This window comes from Sycon ciliatum, chromosome 1 (assembly GCF_964019385.1).
Source record: "Sycon ciliatum chromosome 1, ocSycCili1.1, whole genome shotgun sequence".
In the NCBI taxonomy this organism is placed as follows: domain Eukaryota; kingdom Metazoa; phylum Porifera; class Calcarea; order Leucosolenida; family Sycettidae; genus Sycon; species Sycon ciliatum.
The window spans coordinates 1,903,440-1,922,297 of NC_088643.1; the positions used below are offsets into that span (position 1 = coordinate 1,903,440).

General features: G+C 46.2%; 1 long non-coding RNA gene across 1 annotated transcript in view; it reads left to right on the top strand.

Annotated features, from left to right (window-relative positions):
* The window catches only part of LOC135806784 (uncharacterized), a 66,068-nt gene extending 64,913 nt beyond the window's left edge, over window positions 1-1,155 (top strand). Inside the window, exon 2 of the long non-coding RNA XR_010551272.1 lies at window positions 549-1,155. This is a non-coding gene — a long non-coding RNA (uncharacterized LOC135806784). The remainder of the gene's footprint in view (window positions 1-548) is intronic.
* Window positions 1,156-18,858: the final 17,703 nt, after the last annotated feature.

The window sequence follows — 18,858 nt, forward strand, 5'->3', positions numbered from 1 at the left end:
GGAGAGAGAACGCGATCGACACGGGGCTAGATCCGGAGGACTTGAGCTTGATGTAGCAGGTAATTGATGTCGTCCAACTGTAGCAGCCACGTTGTCCCGAGCGCGGCGGATCTCACGGAAAGCGGCGTATAGCAGAGCAGTAGCGGCCAGGAGCACAAGGCACGTCAAAGGGCAAACGATGATCTCAACCATCCTCAAGCTACCAGTGTAACAGTATAGACTTGATTGATTGGAGAATTCGTCGAATGATGTTCAAACCAGAGGTTATAAAGCAAAAGAAAGGTGAGAAACGCAGGAGTGAGAATAGTAGGAACACAAGGTGTTACCATAAGACAAGCAAGAAGTGTCAAGGTAAAACTATTACATTTGCATTGGCGCGTCGTCCAGTCCGACATTTTCTTGTAACTGTGGAGTACCGGCAGGGTTTGAGAGGTTGCTCGTGCTGTGAACACATCTCTACTGCCTGTCTCCGACGGTCCTGGAAGTGCCGTCTCGCCGCTTCCTTGCTCTACAGTCACGCCGTTATTTCGCTTTGTTTCGTGGTGCAGCTCAAAACCTGCCCAAACAACTGTGAGCTCGCAACATGGTATGGACAAATTGCACCACTCATGCTGGTTAACTAAAACCGGGATAGTAGAGTAAGCGAGTTCACTCCCTGGGCCATGGCAAGATCTGTTCAGCGCGGGCTATTCCAACCTCCAAGTGCATAGTCACCGATCGATCCATGCGATGGTGGTTGACCTACAAAGAGCGAAGGTCTACGAGTACTACTATTGGATGTTGTCTACATGCAGCAACAAAATCAAAGTACCTCAGTATGCCCCAGAATAGGGCATGTGCATCTATAGCATGACACAACAGGGGTTCTGGCGGCACCTATCAAACAAGCAGTAGCGACTAGTGCCAGCTACCTATTGGAGGCTAGCCGCTACAGTCTGTCACTGGAGATAATTATAATGTTCACTGTTTAGACTGAGCACAATCAATGATGCCCAATCAATCTGCCCAATGTGTGTTCTGTTCCACCTAATTATAACGTCCCATCGCATCAACCCTACTACACGCACATGTCGTCACTCTAGCATGACTTGTGTTATTATTGTTTATTTTGATTCGCACGATAAATAGAGCACAATAAACGTTAACTTGACCGAAGGATAAAGGCGACTGCAGATAGAGGAACACATCGAGGTACAGGTACCGGCATCAATACAGTATCAGAGAGAAACAAACAAAAATGAGAGGTACGCAGAAAAACTCTCGTAAGCCCAAGGGGAAGTAGTTGATGAGGGATGAATGCACTCTCCACGCTCATCTACACTGTTCGTGGAAATGCACACATACATACAATAATATACAACATAGCAATAGCATGCACAGAACCGAACAATTTCATGTTCACACATGCAAGCACAGACCTGAACATTAGTACCAAAAGCCGATACAGACAATATCCCCATACACACAGACGCACACACACACCCACACAATGTCTCATGTATGCACCCGTGGCAAGAAAAGCACGCAAATCTACAAATGCACTGGATGTGAACCCACAGATTTTCTCTTATAGCAACGATAGCAGATCTGATTCTGAATGAAACACACACACACAATACAATCATTGAATGCCCATCCGCAGATGATGGCAGGTCCTGAAAGAACAGGCAGTGTTCCAGTGATGGGGAACAGAACTTCGAGTGGCGAGTGAGGTATACCCACACACACGTGCGTGCGCGGGCACACACTTAAGTATTCAGAAATAGAATCGACATTGTAGTATTCATTGGTTGGGGAATGGAAAGGAAAATAAAACATTGCTGTAGGTTATTGTTGTAAGGACACTGGGAGCACAACAGAAAATGTAAGCAACTTGCTTTGAAGCAAAGAAAGTTATTATTCCACGGATCTCAGAAGGAAGGAACGTTCCAGAATGCTGCACTGGCAACAGGCGGCCTGCATGTGCGCGGCCCCTGCAGTCGGTCCGGCTGCCGGCCTTGCAGTGCTGAAAAGAATGTGCAGTACAGCATGTCACATAGTATCGCAGCCTGGACAAATAGGCACTGGGAAGTCCTAGTTATGTGCTCACCTACACCACGATGCACCAATCTTCTGAGCTACTTTGGCAACAACTTTGTCCACTTGAGACTCCCATGGGCTGAGCCAGTTGTTGAGGGCTGCACCAAGGTGGACGGTAATGACCGCTGATGGCAAGACAATCCATGACACACAGTCACTAGGGCATCGTCAACATGGCGCTGAGGCTGGATCGATAAAATCAACATTTAGGCTGGTACGGGGTTGACAACGAGGCCGCTGTCTCGAAGCTAGTCAGTCAGCCTGGTCACCGCCATTGAAGAACCAGTCGCCACCGCCAGCAGTGGCGGTAGGTTGTGAAAAGTGTGGTGCAATATTGTCAGCAAATTCAGTACTTAGGATAAGATGAGTGACAAAGGGAACGTTGTGTTTGATAATATTGAAGTGAACAGGGATGATCACAAACTCTGCGCGTACTCCACCGTGAGTTACAAGAAAATTCCGGACTGGACGACGAGCAAACGCCAACCTGCTACTTCCAACCAGGCAGATACTATTACGATAGCTGCCAAACCAGCTCAATGCCGACCTACTGCATAATGTCAATGTCAAACAGATCCTGCAGGAGAAGACTGGGGTGTTGTTTGTTTGTTTGTTTCTTTTATTTGAATTCGTTTAGAGCACAGGCAATTCTGCCTTCTCACCAGAGGAAAAACCTCCGGTTCCTGCTAAGAACGAATATAATATTATGAGAGAAGGAAATATTTAAAAGAATCATAACATGATAATTCCAAAGCACAAAGTTTGTATATAATTCAAATGGGTGTGTGTATGTGTAAGCATGCAGTGAAGAAAACACCGAGAAAACATGCAGTAATGTTTAGGGATGCCGAGCAAGGTGGTTACAAATTACTTTATTAATTCTGTTCAGAGCCAGTTTAAAGGCAACCGCCGCACTGTGGAGGCGAATATCGCTGGGAAGGGCGTTCCAAAGAGTGCTTCCCACAAAATTGTCAATGACTGACGACCGGAAGGTCCAGGAAGGAAAGGCACTTGCAGTAGCCGCTGCTCCTGTCCTCGAGTAATTCGGCGATCATCCCGGGATGCTTGACCTGTGTTAGCCATCAACTGAAAGTAGGTGCAGAAAAGAGGACTTGCAAGATCATGTAGGCAACGGAAAACAAAAAACAAAACCTTGTAGTTAAAAATGTGAGTTAGGGATCGAATAGATAAGCGCACGAGGAGGGGGGCTGTGGATGCACGGCTGGAGAGTCGGAAAATTGCACGAATTCCGGATTTGCTGGATTTGATTAAACGACTCTGCAGCTGCTGTGTCAGCGACGGGAAGAATGCATTGGATGCGTACGTTAGTCGTGCTTGCACAATGCCAATGTACCAAAGTCTGCGGGCTCTTATGGGCAGAGATCGCCCATGGCGCCATAGCTGGCTGATGGCGACTGACGCCTTCTGCACAACACTGGAGACATGTGGCTGCCAGGATAGCCGGTCATCAATGGTTACGCCAAGGTATTTGGCAGTGGAGGTAACAGTTAAGGCTTGATCCTTACATTTCACGACTGGTATGTCGCCAGTGAGTCCCCGAGGTTGAATTACCATGACTTGGGTTTTGCGGGTGTTCAGCAGAAGCCCAATTTCGGAGAGCCAGTCAGACAGACGTGTCACAGCTGTAGTCAACGTCTTACAAACAGTGTCCAGATCTGAATCAGAATAATCTAGGATGATGTCGTCCGCGAACTCCTGATGAACAACAATGCAAGGTATGACGTCGGAAATGTCACTCGTGTAAAGGACAAAGAGAAGCGGCCCAAGAACACTGCCTTGGGGCACACCTCTTGAGCATGGGACTGCATCAGAGAGAGCCTCACACACCTTGACACGCTGAGTACGACCAGACAGATAGCTAGCCAACCATAACAATACTCTGCCATTGACTCCCAGGGTGAATAGTTTATCAATCAGACGTTGATGCTGGACACGGTCAAACGCTTTTGACATGTCAACCATCACAATACCTGTGTATTTTCGCTCTTGTTTGGCCAACAGCCAACGGTTGGCGGCTAGAACTAATGCATCTTCGGTAGAGTGCATTTTCCTGTAGGCAAACTGACTGCTAGGTAATATGCTATGTTGCATGAGGTATGCTGTGAGTTGCTTCTTTACAAAGAACTCCAAAATCCGGGACAGAATAGGGAGCAGTTGGCGTCCAGTCACTGAGTGTTCAGACACCAGTCACATTTCCTGTGTCTTTTGCAGCATACAGGTTGAGACTCATCACTGTAGAGTCCACTGCTGCATGAGTTTTATTTGTACAATACATGGCAGGCGTACACGGTGTGCCTCGCAGGACTGCGAGGTGCTGCAGAAGACCAGGTTCGACTTTTCTGGACGGCCATTCACCGACGGTGGGCTACACGATGCTGGAGGAACTAGATTCCAGTGAAAACCCAAGATTCCTTTGCTCCTGGACGCTCCGACGTGTTGTGATATCTGCCAGGTGCGCAGTAACTAGTATTTTCATCGCTATAGCGAGGACGACGCCGATCGGCAAACTCTCGCTCACAGCCATCACCAGCCTCTCAAAACCATCACTTGGCATCCCCCAGAGGTACAGAAAAAAGCCAAAACAGCTCACAACAAACAAAAGCTAAGGACGATGGAAAGAGAGCATGTCAAAAAGAAGACGAACAGTATGAAGTTCAAATGGTTTTGAACACTCGTACCACCAACTATACCACTTTTAATAAATCGTGACGCCATTTTGTTTTAACATGAATATCGCGGGTTATAGCATCCCACCTTCCAACCCGGCAAATATTTAGTATGAGGGTTGTGGTAGAGTACTCTACTACTCCCTGGTTGCAGTCCTAGTGTTGCGTACTCTGGTGGACGCATTGCTTGGAGAGAGAAGGAGAGAGTTGGAGATCGTCCGCGATCAAGGCCAAGGAGTTGGGAGACAGATTCTCTCACCAACTATCCACTCACATAGTCATAACGATGCAGAATCGTTTGCAAGATCTCCAGAATGTACAGTACATTGGCAAAGAAGAACGATGTGAAAACTGAATAGCAAACGGCAACCAAACAACACCAGAACTCAGTTCCACAACTAGCACACCAAACTCATCATCATGCAGGTTCCGCCAAAGCGCGTCCACGGAAGCGGAAGCGAAGGTTCCGCTCGCATTTTTTTGGCGTAGCGAAATCCAAACTTTCCGCCAAAGAGTAACAGCACTGTACTACTAGTAGTACTAGAAGTACTACAGTGCTGGCAACTGAAATCCAACACCTCGGGCGGCGTGCGGCGCCGCCCGGGGTGTCGGATTTCAGTTGCCAGCACTGTAGTACTTCAACTCAAGTACTAGTTACTTACGCCTTCGCCTTTGCTTCGGCACGGGCGGAGTTGCCGGAAGCGTAAGTAACAATACGCTTTGGCGACGCATGTGTGACCGAGGCGATACTGCCAATACCGGTCTACTTGCACTTCTAAAGTTGCAGATTTTTTCTCATCATCATTCAACTGTTTGCTGAAGTAACCAACAGCAGTCTCCGTTCATACTTCAACTACTTGTCTTGTTTTCAAAGCTGCTGGCTTTAGCCAAGAGTGTCCCGGAGTTGTCCAGCGCTGACGCTGTTGTCGACTTGCCCTTTTCTCGCCAGACCCGCTCCTCTGTGTGGACGTTTTTCACACGGGACTTCGGAACCCATGCGGCGTGTTGCAGCCTTTGCAAGCTCCAACAATGGGCCATCAACGATGCGCCCCCACCGTCACCTGAAGACGAAGCATCCGTTCCAGGCCAGCCAAGCAGCTCCTAAAACAGAGCGTAAGAGTGTGACCAGTCCTCGCTGGACGTTTCTTTCGAAATCCAAGCCGTCAATGACCAGGAGTTGTTCCGCTCCCCGAGCAGCGGCGACCACCGAGATTCTGTCCCGCTGGCCGTGGACGGATGGACGTCCCATTGCCCTTGTCAAGTACAAGTGGCTGAAGGATATTCTGGAGTTGCTGTAACCAGGTTATTCTATTCATTCTCGGACCCACGTCTCTGCTCTAATCAAGAAGCAGCACGCGGACGGTGAGGCGGCCGTGAAAGCGATGCTCAATCGAGCGGAGTTTGTGGCGCTCACGACAAATATTTGGTCGTCCAAAGCCACTCAAGCTTATGCGACAACGACAGCCGACTTCATCCACGAGGATTGGTCCTTGGTGGCTTGTGTGCTTGAAACCTCCCACTTTCCTGACACAGGACTAAACATCAGTAGCCAGATCCGAGGTGCGGTGGGCCGATTTGACATTCCATCGTCGAAAATCGACAATGTTGTGCACGATGAGGCCGCAAATGTTAAAAGAGCAGGTACGTGACACGGAAGTTTAGTATTCCACTAGGTGAAGTATTAGGAAATTAGAGGCCACATGCCTCGTGCTGCTCTTTTCTCTCCGAAACTCAACATTTGCAAGCCAGATACGAAACAAAGAAAAATCATCAGTCACACCACCTCGATTCGAACCAGGGACCTTGCTATTCGCGAGCAATGCTCTAACCAACTGAGCTACAGTATGACTCTTATCCGCAGTAATGGCAAATTCTCTATCCTTCTGCGATCAATCAATATCTGGCTTGCATCATACTGGTAACTCACACCACTCTTGAAGGCCCTCGGCCATTCGCTTGATATCATGGGGAGCACATCAAACTATGTCCACTGTGAGCAAACACAAATTGCAATCTCAAAATTTTAAGTTTGACTTCACGGAGATTTTTACAGTATTAGGAAATTAGAGGTAGTCACATGCCTTGTACTGCTCTTTTCTCTTTGAAACTCAACACTTGCAAGCCAGATACGAAAAAAAATCATCAGTCACACCATCGCGACTCGAACCAAGGACCTTGCTATTTGCGAGCAATAAATGCAAAAAAATGGTGTGAGTTGTCAGTAAGATGCAAGCCAGATATTGATCAAGTTGATCAAAAAAGGAGAGATTTGCCATTATTGTTGATAAGAGTAATACTGTAGCTCAGTTGGCTCGAGCGAATAGCAAGGTCCCTGGTTCGAGTGGTGGTGGTATGACTGATAGCTTGTTGGTTAGTACAAATACTCGTTGGTTGGTTAGAGTAATTGTTTCTTAACCCAGAAAAAGGTCGATTTACAAAAATGGGTTATTTTGAATTTTCCATACCATCCATTGACAAACGGTGTACATAGGGACATAGATACAGTTAAAGAGTATTCGATAGCTTGTTCGTTAGTTAGAGTAATCGTTTGTTCCCTAGAAAAAAGTGCAATATGCAAAAAATAGGGGCGACGCCCACTCCGACACCATCTTGCCATTATGAACCACTGGCTGCCCTTGCACATAATAGCTGTTCCTGGCTCCCTGGGTGGACCATTTTTTTCTCTATATATTGGCAGGGGAGTCACACACGGTACAACCAGTATGACCATGGTCGTACCACTTTTCGTCCAGAGGATGGTCCACCCAGAGCGCCCGATGGGTGCTAAAACGTGCCCTGTTGGCCAAAACATCCACGTGGGACACCCCGGTCCCCCTCCCCCAGACGTACCACTCCCCAATGCCTTGTGACACCCATGATTGTATAGTACAGTCTAGTATTTTTACAAACTCTGCAAACCCTCACTTGAAAGTTGATGACAGTTGATAATTGATAAAAAAAATTATATTGTGCGACGCAAGCAGTTAGCAACTGCAGCATTTCGCTCTATGTGGAGTTGATTCAAGCGTCGCACCCATGTCAGTGAGCGTCTACGACTCCGGCTGTACTCAGCACTTGTCCTGCCAGTTCTCGTGTATAACTCGGGAACATGCTTTGGTCAAAGAGTCAAGATGGCGCCTGTTTGGTCACATTTTGCGACAAGCCGCCACCATTCCAGCAGTAATGACTAAGAACCTCTATTTCACGGCTGCAGCCAATGGTGGATGGCGTGGTCGTCCTCGCAATACACTGCCAACTGTTCTTCATGCCGACATCACTCGGGCTGGACAAGCTAGCCTCTCGAATGCGTCAGACTTGGATCATGTATTTTTACAAACTCTGGACACCCTCACTTGACAGTTGATGACAGTTGATAATTGATAAAAAAAATTATATTGTGCGACGCAAGCAGTTAGCAACTGCAGCATTTCGCTCTATGTGGAGTTGATTCAAGCGTCGCACCCATGTCAGTGAGCGTCTACGACTCCGGCTGTACTCAGCACTTGTCCTGCCAGTTCTCGTGTATAACTCGGGAACATGCTTTGGTCAAAGAGTCAAGATGGCGCCTGTTTGGTCACATTTTGCGACAAGCCGCCACCATTCCAGCAGTAATGACTAAGAACCTCTATTTAACGGCTGCAGCCAATGGTGGATGGCGTGGTCGTCCTCGCAATACACTGCCAACTGTTCTTCATGCCGACATCACTCGGGCTGGACAAGCTAGCCTCTCGAATGCGTCAGACTTGGATCATATATTTTTACAAACTCTGCACACCCTCACTTGACAGTTGATGACAGTTGATAATTGATAATTGATAATATTTTATATCGTGCGACGCAAGCAGTTAGCAACTGCAGCGTTTCGCTCTATGTTGAGTTGATTCAAGCGTCGCACCCATGTCAGTGAGCGTCTACGACTCCGGCTGTACTCAGCATTTGTCCTGCCAGTTCTCGTGTATAACTCGGGAACATGGGGCCTGGCATCAACAGTATCTGCCCGCCTTGATGCCTTCCATCGTGAGCAGTTGAGTTCTCTGCTTGGCATCCAATGGGCACAGAGAATCTCCAACAATGCCCTGTATGAGAGATGCAGGACACCAAAATTCAATGCTTTGGTCAAAGAGTCAAGATGGCGCCTGTTTGGTCACATTTTGCGACAAGCTGCCACCATTCCAGCAGCAATGACCAAGAACCTCTATTTCACGGCTGCAGCCAATGGTGGATGGCGTGGTCGTCAACGCAATACACTGCCAACTGTTCTTCATGCCGACATCACTCGGGCTGGACAAGGTAGCCTCTCGAATGCGTCAGACTTGGATCATCTACGTGAAATTGCCAAGGATCGCCCTCAATGGCAACAGATCTGCAAGAGGATTTGCCAAGTGTAATATCTACAGGTAACACTAAGAAAGAAATACCATTTGTCAACGAAAAGATTCAACGTCAATTTTAATATCGTCGTATCCCTCCAATATCATCTTAACACTCCAATACCATCATTTTATTGGCAATGACTGAAACATTCAGTTGATGACCTATGACTGAAACAATATCATCTTTAATATTACTACAATATCATTTTATCACTAATGAATGGAACATTAATTTTCTCATCTCAGCCACCGGAATGCGAATTCCGGTTCATGTGTTTTAGCTAACATAGTAGGCAGAGTACATTATACCTTCCTCACCTAAGCACATACGCTTCTCTTTGTTTTTATTTTGTTCGACACCTCTGTTTGACACCATTTGATGCTGTGTCCCTTCCTCTTTTCAGCATAAGCGAAAGTGTGGATCATTGATCGACTCTAACGGGAACATACAAATACATAATAAAATTTGGACTCAGATGGAGAGCCAAGGTTTAATTTATACGAAAGAGAAAGACCAAGGAACTACAAGTTACGCTATACTGTCCACTAACACCACCAGTTACTAGACAATCAGCTCATGCGATACCATTGCACGACACTGACCGACGGTACTGACGTTCTACAACTAACTGGCTAACAGCTCTAGCACATCTTGGATGCGCACTACAACAGCCTTCCAACTTGGAAGGTTCTAAGTTATAGAAATAACATAAAATAACATGCAATGTTATCGCATGAGCTGATTGTTTAGTAACTGGTGGTGTTAGGGGACAGTAAAGCGTAACTTGCAGTTCCTTGGTCTTTCTCTTTTGTATAATAAAATTTAATAATAATAATAACAAATATTCACTGGTTTGAGGGAAAGACACAAACGGGAAAATTCTGAAGAAAAATAATAAATGATAACATTTATATGACTTGGGTCTTCCCGTGTGCTAGTTTGTACGTGAAGTGTGTGGGTACAGTGAAGGCGGAGTCCCACCTGCCTGTGTGGATTCTCAGGAAGTGTGAGTTACAAAGTCTGAAGAAAATGTTAAACGGTTTCTGCTGGGATGACGACTACACCATAGCTAAGTGGTTAGAGCATCGCTGGCTACAAGCGAGGGTCCCTGGTTTGAGTCCTGGTGGTGACAATCGATTTCTTCTTCAGACTTTTCCCGTTTGGGTCTTTCCCTCAAACCTGTGAAAATAATGAATATATACTCATAAAAAGGACACACTTCAGGCTCATTACAAATATCTTGAAAGTTTTTGTCTTCACAAGTATACTTTCAAGCCTTCTCGTCAGGTGAAATACAGGCTTGAAAGGATACTTGTGAAGACAAAAACGTTCAAGATGTTTGTAATTAGCCTGAAGTGCGTCCTTTTTATGAGTATTATCGCATTTTGTCTCAGAGGAAACTGTTTATATATAAATAATATACTGATTTTCCGACCCGTGGTGATACATTATCAATTTTCACTGTAGTTTATGTAAGAATATATAAGGGTTTATCGGGTGTTAGCGGCCGTCGTGAGTTCCCTTCGGGAACGGATACGATAATTTACTTTTTTACTTTTTTATGTAAGAATGGTGTATCCTGTCCTCTTCTTTGCTCCTTTCAGTTGCACACTGCTCATCATCGCGTCAGATCATAAATACCCAGATTTACTCTACGGAGCTGGGAGGTGCTATGTATAGTTCAGGACGGGCACCCGATCAACCTGGTTAGTTGCTCTTGTGTTAATGATACTTTTAAAAGGGTAGATGGATCTCGTCTGATTGTGGATGACTAAACTGCATTCTGTCCATTCTTGGATGACCATTCAAATAGTGATGTTGTGGGGTTTCCACAACTCCACCGGCATTTAGGTGTGCATTGAGGAGCTAGACGTTGTAGGAATTGTACAAGAAAACAATATACTGGAATCTTTTGCCATACACTGTACTATGTGCATGTATATGCTACCATAGCTGGCACACACGTGCACAGGAACAAATATGCTGAATCCTGGCTATGCCTGACGCACTACGTCACTTTGCGTTGTTTGATGACACACACCTTCCGCTTGACTTTGGAACAAATCCCATTGCGCTCTCATTGCCACTGGCGGGTACTGTATCCCTCACTGTACCTGTTCTCTGGTCTAATCACCAAATGACTCTTGTGACTGAGCTACAGAGCTATATTGTTTTGTACAAATGTTCTGAATGGCGTGAACTCAACACCGGGCATGGTGAATGGACTAAACCGAGTAACAGCTGCTGCCCCCATGATCCAAGTAAACTAAGGCACGGGAATGTTGCCTCCGCCTGGGAATGGTGTTGGTGTTGGTGCCGGATTTGCTGGTGCAACGCCGCTGCCTGGTGCTTCTAATCTCGGTTTTATTGGTTTGGCTCCTCCAGGTTGTGATACACGTGGTGGTAGTCCTGGCCTGGCTCCCACCGCTGCGTTGCCTAGAAGTCATGTATGTGCTGGCAATATGCAACAGCCAGGTGCTCACCCCACGGCCAACAATGAGTATATCAGGCAAATGTAAGTTTTCCATTGTGAACTATGGGTCTGCTTGTCTGTGCATCTCTTTCTACTTCTCTTGTGAACTAAACTTTGCCTTCTTTGTCAGTAATGAGCATATGCAGATGTTTCTCTGTTTATTTTGCAAACGAAGCACATTTAACACCGGACTTATCCTGTGTAGTGCCAAACTCATCTTCTTACTTAGAGCACTGCTGGCTCGCCTATTTCGTGTGAGAGTCATAGTACTCTGGGTTGTTTTCTAACCTCGCACTTCTACCCTGAACACCTTTTGTGTTTGAGTTTGGAGAGGCATGCACCCAGTATCGTTTTCTCTGAGAAATCTCACTCGCTAACAGCTTTGTACAATGGTTATACGAGTGTTGACGCTGCTGCTGCTCCTGTAATGTTTTCTCTGGGTGTGATGCTTTGGGTCATGACTTTAATTTATCGGTCTAGTCATTGTTGCAAGTGTGTCCACCTGTGGCGAATCAGCCTTGGCATGAGAGTTATCCCATTGCTGGTCGCCAGAATACCATTCGTGTAGTATGAGTTCTGTTGTCATTGTCAGGTTTGAGTCTGCTTGGCAAAGCATTCACATGTAGTGTAATACTAGTTGCATTGCCTTGTTGTACTGGTCTGATGTCAGGCAGCACAAGCCTTGGTGGGGTGCGTCAACACTGTATGCCAGGGGCATGTGTCAATTGCAACTTAGGCTCTAAAGGCGAACAGTTGTCCTTAGCTGAAGAGGTTTGTGTGGACAACTGTTTTCATCTGTGCCCAATGACATTTGCCGCTCAAGTAACTACCGACTCTTGTCTTTTCTGAAATGTTTTCTCTTTAGATTACAGTCCGCCATGTCTGATCCTGGTCTAGCTGATTGGCTTTGCCAGGAGATTGCCCAGTTTTGCATGCAAACGGAAAACTATTTCTTTGAGGTGAGTTATGTACAGTTTTTTTGTCAAATCGTGGATCTATTTTTTATATTTCATGCTTGTTTTCATCTATCCATTGCTGGTATGTGATTTAGTCTGATCGTGCACATTTCACACCACACCAGGAAATTGTATAGACCTTGGAGAGAATGACGCATGCGCACGTAAAAGCAATGCGCACCTCGGGACTCTTAGGGAAGCCCTGGGTAGAAGTGTCCAGGATATCAGAATGTGCAGGTATGAGAAAGAAACAACCCCCGTTAGGGCGCGCTCACACTGCGACCATGAACATGCGTCCATGCATCAGCAAAACACATAAACGTGGCAGTCATGCTCACACTAGGCCTCATACTCGCGTAGATGTGAAGTTGTCACACAAACTTTAGGAATTGCAGTTCGTATCCAAAAGAGTTCGTGCGTTTCCTAATAAAGTTGTTGCTCGTTTTGGATGTAATTTTTCGCATGTTGCACGTTGGAGGAAGTGCCTCGTGACTCGTATTCTTGAAGTCGACGAAAATTCATACAATAGGTTTGGACTCTGGAGGGGCTGCCGCTGACATCCAAGCGCTTTCGCTTTCCTGACCTCGTGGTCAGAGCAAGTGCCAGTGCAGTGGAAATTCCGGTAGTGGTTTCTTTTGTCTGTTGCCGAGATGAGAACTGTATTTTCGGATGATATGTAACTGAAATGTCTTGAGGTATGGCATTCCATCATCGCAGAAATGTAGAGAAAGATGATTTCCCTAACCGAAAAACCAGACCAAGCTGCCATCGCATTCCATGAGTACACTGTATCAATTGGTCACTGACCCGATTAACTGACAACGAAGCAACTACGAAAACAAAATTGACATGGTCCAAAAAGGGCAAAGAATGCATATATGGCGGTGCGTGCGTGCAGGACCACAACTACAAAAAATTTTAAATGTGCAAATGTCGAGGATGACATCGACAACCGCTGAGTTTCATGAATCAACGCACCGGAATTTGAGAAATTGAACATACTTCAGGCCAGGTTGTACACAAATACGCTTCATGTCTACGATCATGTTGCCGCCAAGTCGTGGCACCCCCCTCCCGAGGTCCCGGTCACGGCTTGAAATGTAGCCGCGACGTTTTGGTCAAGTTCATGCCGTTGCCATGCAACTTGGCCGCATGGCCGCATGGACGCTGGTTTTGGTCGCAGTGTGAGCGCGCCCTTAGCTGACCATCAGACGAATCGACACCTTTCATTGAAGGTATCTGAGAGCAATGGCTGGCATTAAAGGGGAAGTATACCCTAAAATCAAAGTTTCACCAGCTGTAGTCTTCGGGGTGCTGAGTCGAATGTTCTTGGTCCGAGAAAGCGGAGACGTTCCCTTCGTCCTATATTCCCAATCGAATTCACCACTTCCACCAAAACAGGGTGACTGTCCCCCCCCCTACAAGATTGGGATTTGTATGCAAAATGTCACTAAAAGCGGAATTCTGTTCTTATAAAAGCACGGATGATCAAGATTGGCCCGTATGTTGTAGTGTTTTGGACGCTGAATCGACTGGTTTTGGTCCAAAAAGGCTGGAATGCATCCTTGCGCCCTTATTCCCAATCCAGCCCGGTTGATTAAGCGGCCACGTGCTCGTGCGTACACCAGTCACCTGGTCACCGTGCCTACAGGGTACAGCTTTCAAACCAAGATATAACTCAAAGGTTCAGCGGTTCAACTCGTGTGACAGGAACGCTGTAAAAGCTGTAGCCAGGAAGACCATTCGACTCAGCACTCCGAAGACTACAAGTCGTGATCAATTGATGTTAGGGTATACTTCCCCTTTTCAAAAGTTCCCAAACACATTCAGCAACAAGCACTTGTACGACATCTGGAACTCGGCACCAATTTTGCTTGAGATTGACCAAGGACGTTGGGAGTTCCTGGGTCATGTAATGAGTGTTGTGTTCGACTGTTAAATGTTCCCGTACATTCCGATATGGCTTTGCAGCTGTAGGCTCAGTGTCTGCTGTGAAAATCCATTCTGGATCGTTGCCAGCAGCACCTGGTATTCCAGGTCGCTGTCCGCTGCCTCCCTGAGTGTTGCCGTCTGCATATCCAGCTCTTGCTGTCCCTCAACTGCGCACACTCTGCCAATGATGGGAATAGCGCTGTCTCCATCGTCGTCGTCATCCTCCGTGAGCTCTGCTGAGTCCACCATTGGCCAGATGGTCCTCCCCCTGTTGGTTGATCCACAGGGGTTCGGGACAAGGCATCAGCGAGAAAGTGATCATTGCCTTTTCTCCATTCCGCATTGAATTGAAATGCCTGTATTTTCATAATCAAACGTAGCAATCGGTTTTTTTTCGATTTTATCCATTGTGGATCGATTCAGCATTGGTACTAATTGCCTAGTATCTATAATGATCGTGAACTCGATGCCAGCCAGAAATATGCTACGATTTCGTGCTGCCCATACTATTGCAAAGCACTGAATTTCTTTCATCGCGTAATGTGCTTCCGTTTCCGAAACGAGAGAGCTTGGAAGCTCAGGGCCCTACACTATGCTTTTTTTGCCTTGATGACCTAGACAAAAAAACATAGGCATGTTATAAATTTTTATAAATTTCTCCTATTTTTTTAAGACATAACCTGGGATTCGAACCCACACTATCGCCCTGAATGCATCCCCGATACACTTCGCATACATACCAATTCTTCCATTAACGTTATGATCTTGCATTTGAAAGCCCCATTTGAATATGCATTGTGGCCAGCCGTCTTTGATGGTACGGTACGGAACAGGTACGGGACATGTACAGGACAGGTACGGTCGAGGGTAATACGACACCGTCTACCGCCTTGATGACCTAGGCAAAAAAGCATAGGGATGTTATAAATTTTTCAATTCTCCAATTATTTTTCAGGCATAACCTGGGATTCGAACCCGCACTATCGCCCTACATGCATTCCCCAATACACTTCGCATTCATCCTCATTCTTCCAAGTTGCTTCACGTTATTGATCTTGCATTTGAAAGCCCTATTTGAATATTGCGGCCAGCTGTATGTGGCGAGCTGTGTTTGATGGTACGGTACGGTACGGGACAGATACGGCATAGCGCCAGGCGTGACACAAACACACAAACAAATACCAAATTAAAGCTGTGTTGGACCCTGGCTAGCGCCAGATGTTACTGAAGTAACGTCTTCTGCATAGCTACGGGAATAAATCTCCTTCCGCATTGAATCAATTGCCATGCGCTGTCTTGGAACTGTCACAGTGCAAATCCCAAGCCGTTTGTCTTTGACGCGTCTGTCTCAAGGCAGAATGTACAGTCGAACCGAAAGTACGCCAACGTAGGGAGTCGAGGAGGGTGTTTTTCATAGTAGACATTGCTTGCTCCTGCTTAGGCAACCACGAATTCTGTTGAATTCTTCAGCAAATCTCTCAACGGCTGTAAATGTGTGCCTAATGAAGGTGTGAATTCAGTGAATTGATTGGCAAGTTACAAGAAAGGCCTCAGATCGTTGCGATTCTTCGGTGTGTGGAACTCCCTGATTGCTTTCACTTTCTCATCATCCATACGCCAACCCGTTTGGCCTACCATGTACCCGCAAAAGTGTACTTCACTTTCTGCAAACTTGAACTTCATTTCAGAAAATGTGATACCATGTTCTCGCGCCTGGTTCAAAACTCTACGCGTCCTCCGAGTCGACATGTGTATCCAACTGCGGGCCGTGGAGCAACCAATCGTCTACCACTTTGCCCATATTCCCTATATTTTGAAATGGGACATGATATCCACTCGCTGATTGAAATCATCGCACGCCGCCATAAAACCTTAGGGATTGCGCAAGTACCGATATCGTTCCCAGGTAGTTATGAATGTGGTCAAATGGCGTCACTTTTCTGCCAACGGCGCTTGTCAGTAGCCGTGTCTAGCATCCAGAGTCGTGAAATATTGTGCGGTGTCAATATCGGATTGAGTGTCGCGAATGGTGCGCACCTGCTTGTTCCATTTCATGATGTCTACTGCTAAACGCTTCTCACTGCTCCCTTTCTATAGGGTGGCACCATTCCGAGTGCTCTGTAACTGCCTCAATGATTCCCTTCTGTACCAATTCTTCGATTTGGGTCTTAACTTGCTCGCGATATGCATGTGGTATGGCGTAATATATATAAGGCGGGCCTTCAAGCAAATCTTCATTTGTTTGCTGTGCATGGGTGAGAGGCTCGAGGGAAAAAAAACACATCTGAAAATTCGCTTACCAGATCTGCCTTGATCGTGTCCTTATCAGAAAGACTGCGATCGCTTGGCGCTGCTTTACCATTGCACACTGTTCGGGCCACAGTGGTGGCAGAAATGCGAGAGCCTTCAATGTGGCTCTTGAAAGAAGCAGGGCGGCAATACCTTCATAAACACGGATTGCAGTGCCGCAACTGACCCGTTTTCCTGATCAAACTCCAATGATACTAAAATAAATACGCTCTACGAATCTCATAGAGAACACTAGCAATGAGATTTTTGTGGCTTGTGATTTCATCATTTGTATGCTGCATATATTCAGTTGTTGTCACTACTCAGGTATCCCGCCTTGCTGCTTGCACGGCAACAACTACAGCGGCAGCAACAGCAACGGAGTATAGATTTGAAAGAGCAGCAGCAGCAGCAGCAAAGCGGATTTCAAGGTACGTATTGTGAACAGCCTAATATTCTGGCACAGTGCTCTCCTTCTTACCACCACGACCATCAGTTCTCACCTGGCGCCTAGTCGATGCATGGTGGCGGTATCCAACATAGCAGGCTGGTACATCAGGCATAGCGCATGGCACATGAAAGATGACACAGCAACGACATAGCTTGATTGTTAGCACGCTTCGTGCCCGTCATATTGCCAGGTGTGTGTTTTATAACCATAATTATTAATCAACCATAAGTACAGCTGCAGTGGTGTTTTCAACTTCATTCTCCCGGGTGAAGCGCCATATGAAGACATCCCAGAAAAAGATTGCCTAATGAGCCCAGCGGGGACGAAGCGTACGTCGCAATCGAGCTATGCCGTTGCTGTGCCATCTTCTATGTGCTACCTGATGTACCAGCTTGCTATGTCGGTTACCGCCAACCATGCACGGACTACATGCCAGGCACGAACTAATGGTAGTGGTGAGAAGGAGAGCTCTGTGCCAGAACTTTGCAGCCTAGAGAGCGCGTGTGTGGCCAGGTATGTCTTCACCACCATAATAATCAACCATAAGCACAGCTACAGCGGTGTCCTCAACTTCATCCTCCCGACCCTAATGTTTTCGACGCACTTATGTTTGCTAATTCACGACCTAGACGGTGCAGGAATTGTATAAGTTAAAAACATAGCGGGATCTCTTGCCATGCAGTATATGTATATACTACAATAGCTGACACACACAAACACAATAAAGAGTGTTGGATCCTGGCTATGCCTGACGTACTAGGTCACTTTGTGATGTTTGCTGGCACACACCTTCCGCAAGACTTTGGAACAAATCCCATTGCGCTCTCATTGCCACTTGTTAGGGTCTGTATCCCTCAATGTAATGTTACCTGTTCACGCTTTAACCACCAAGTGACTCCTGTGACTGAGCTACAGATTCCGTGTATTGTTTTTGTACAGATGTTCTGAATGTCGTGAATTCAACACCGAGCATGGTGAATGGACAAAACCCAGCAACAGCTGCTGCCAATATGATCAATGAGTAAGTTTTCCATTCTTAGGTATGGGACTGCTTGTGAGCATCTCTTTCTACTTCTGAAGTTAACTAGATTTTGCCTGCCTTTTTAGTTTTCAAACGAAGGGCATCTAACACCAGATCTGTTCTGTGGAGTGCAAAACACAGTCTCTTGGTTTGAGCACTGCTGGCTAGCGTGAATCACCTATTTTGTACTTCCTCCGCGTCATCGAAATTGACTTTTGATATAAAACAGGGTATTTACTCACCAGCTCTCGTACCAGAGGCAAGGAATCGGACATAGGCGATTGTTGTGTATCGGTAGAAAGACTTTTCATGGCTCATTTTTGTTGTGGTCCTTTCGTTTATTTTGGTTTGTTTTGCGTTCTGCTTTGACTCGTATTTGACTGGTTTTGGTTGCATGTATAGTTTGTACATATCCAAGTAACGGTTACGTCATTGTCATGCGTTATGTTTTGTTTGGGCGCATGCTCGTATGCTGCCATAAATGTTAGTCTTTTTCTTCAGTTTTCAATTTACCTCGTCGTGTCCGGTCTTCTTGTCTGTCCGTCTCCGTCTTGTCAAGAAATTATGTAGAACTCCCAGTTCAGTTTCGTTGTTGT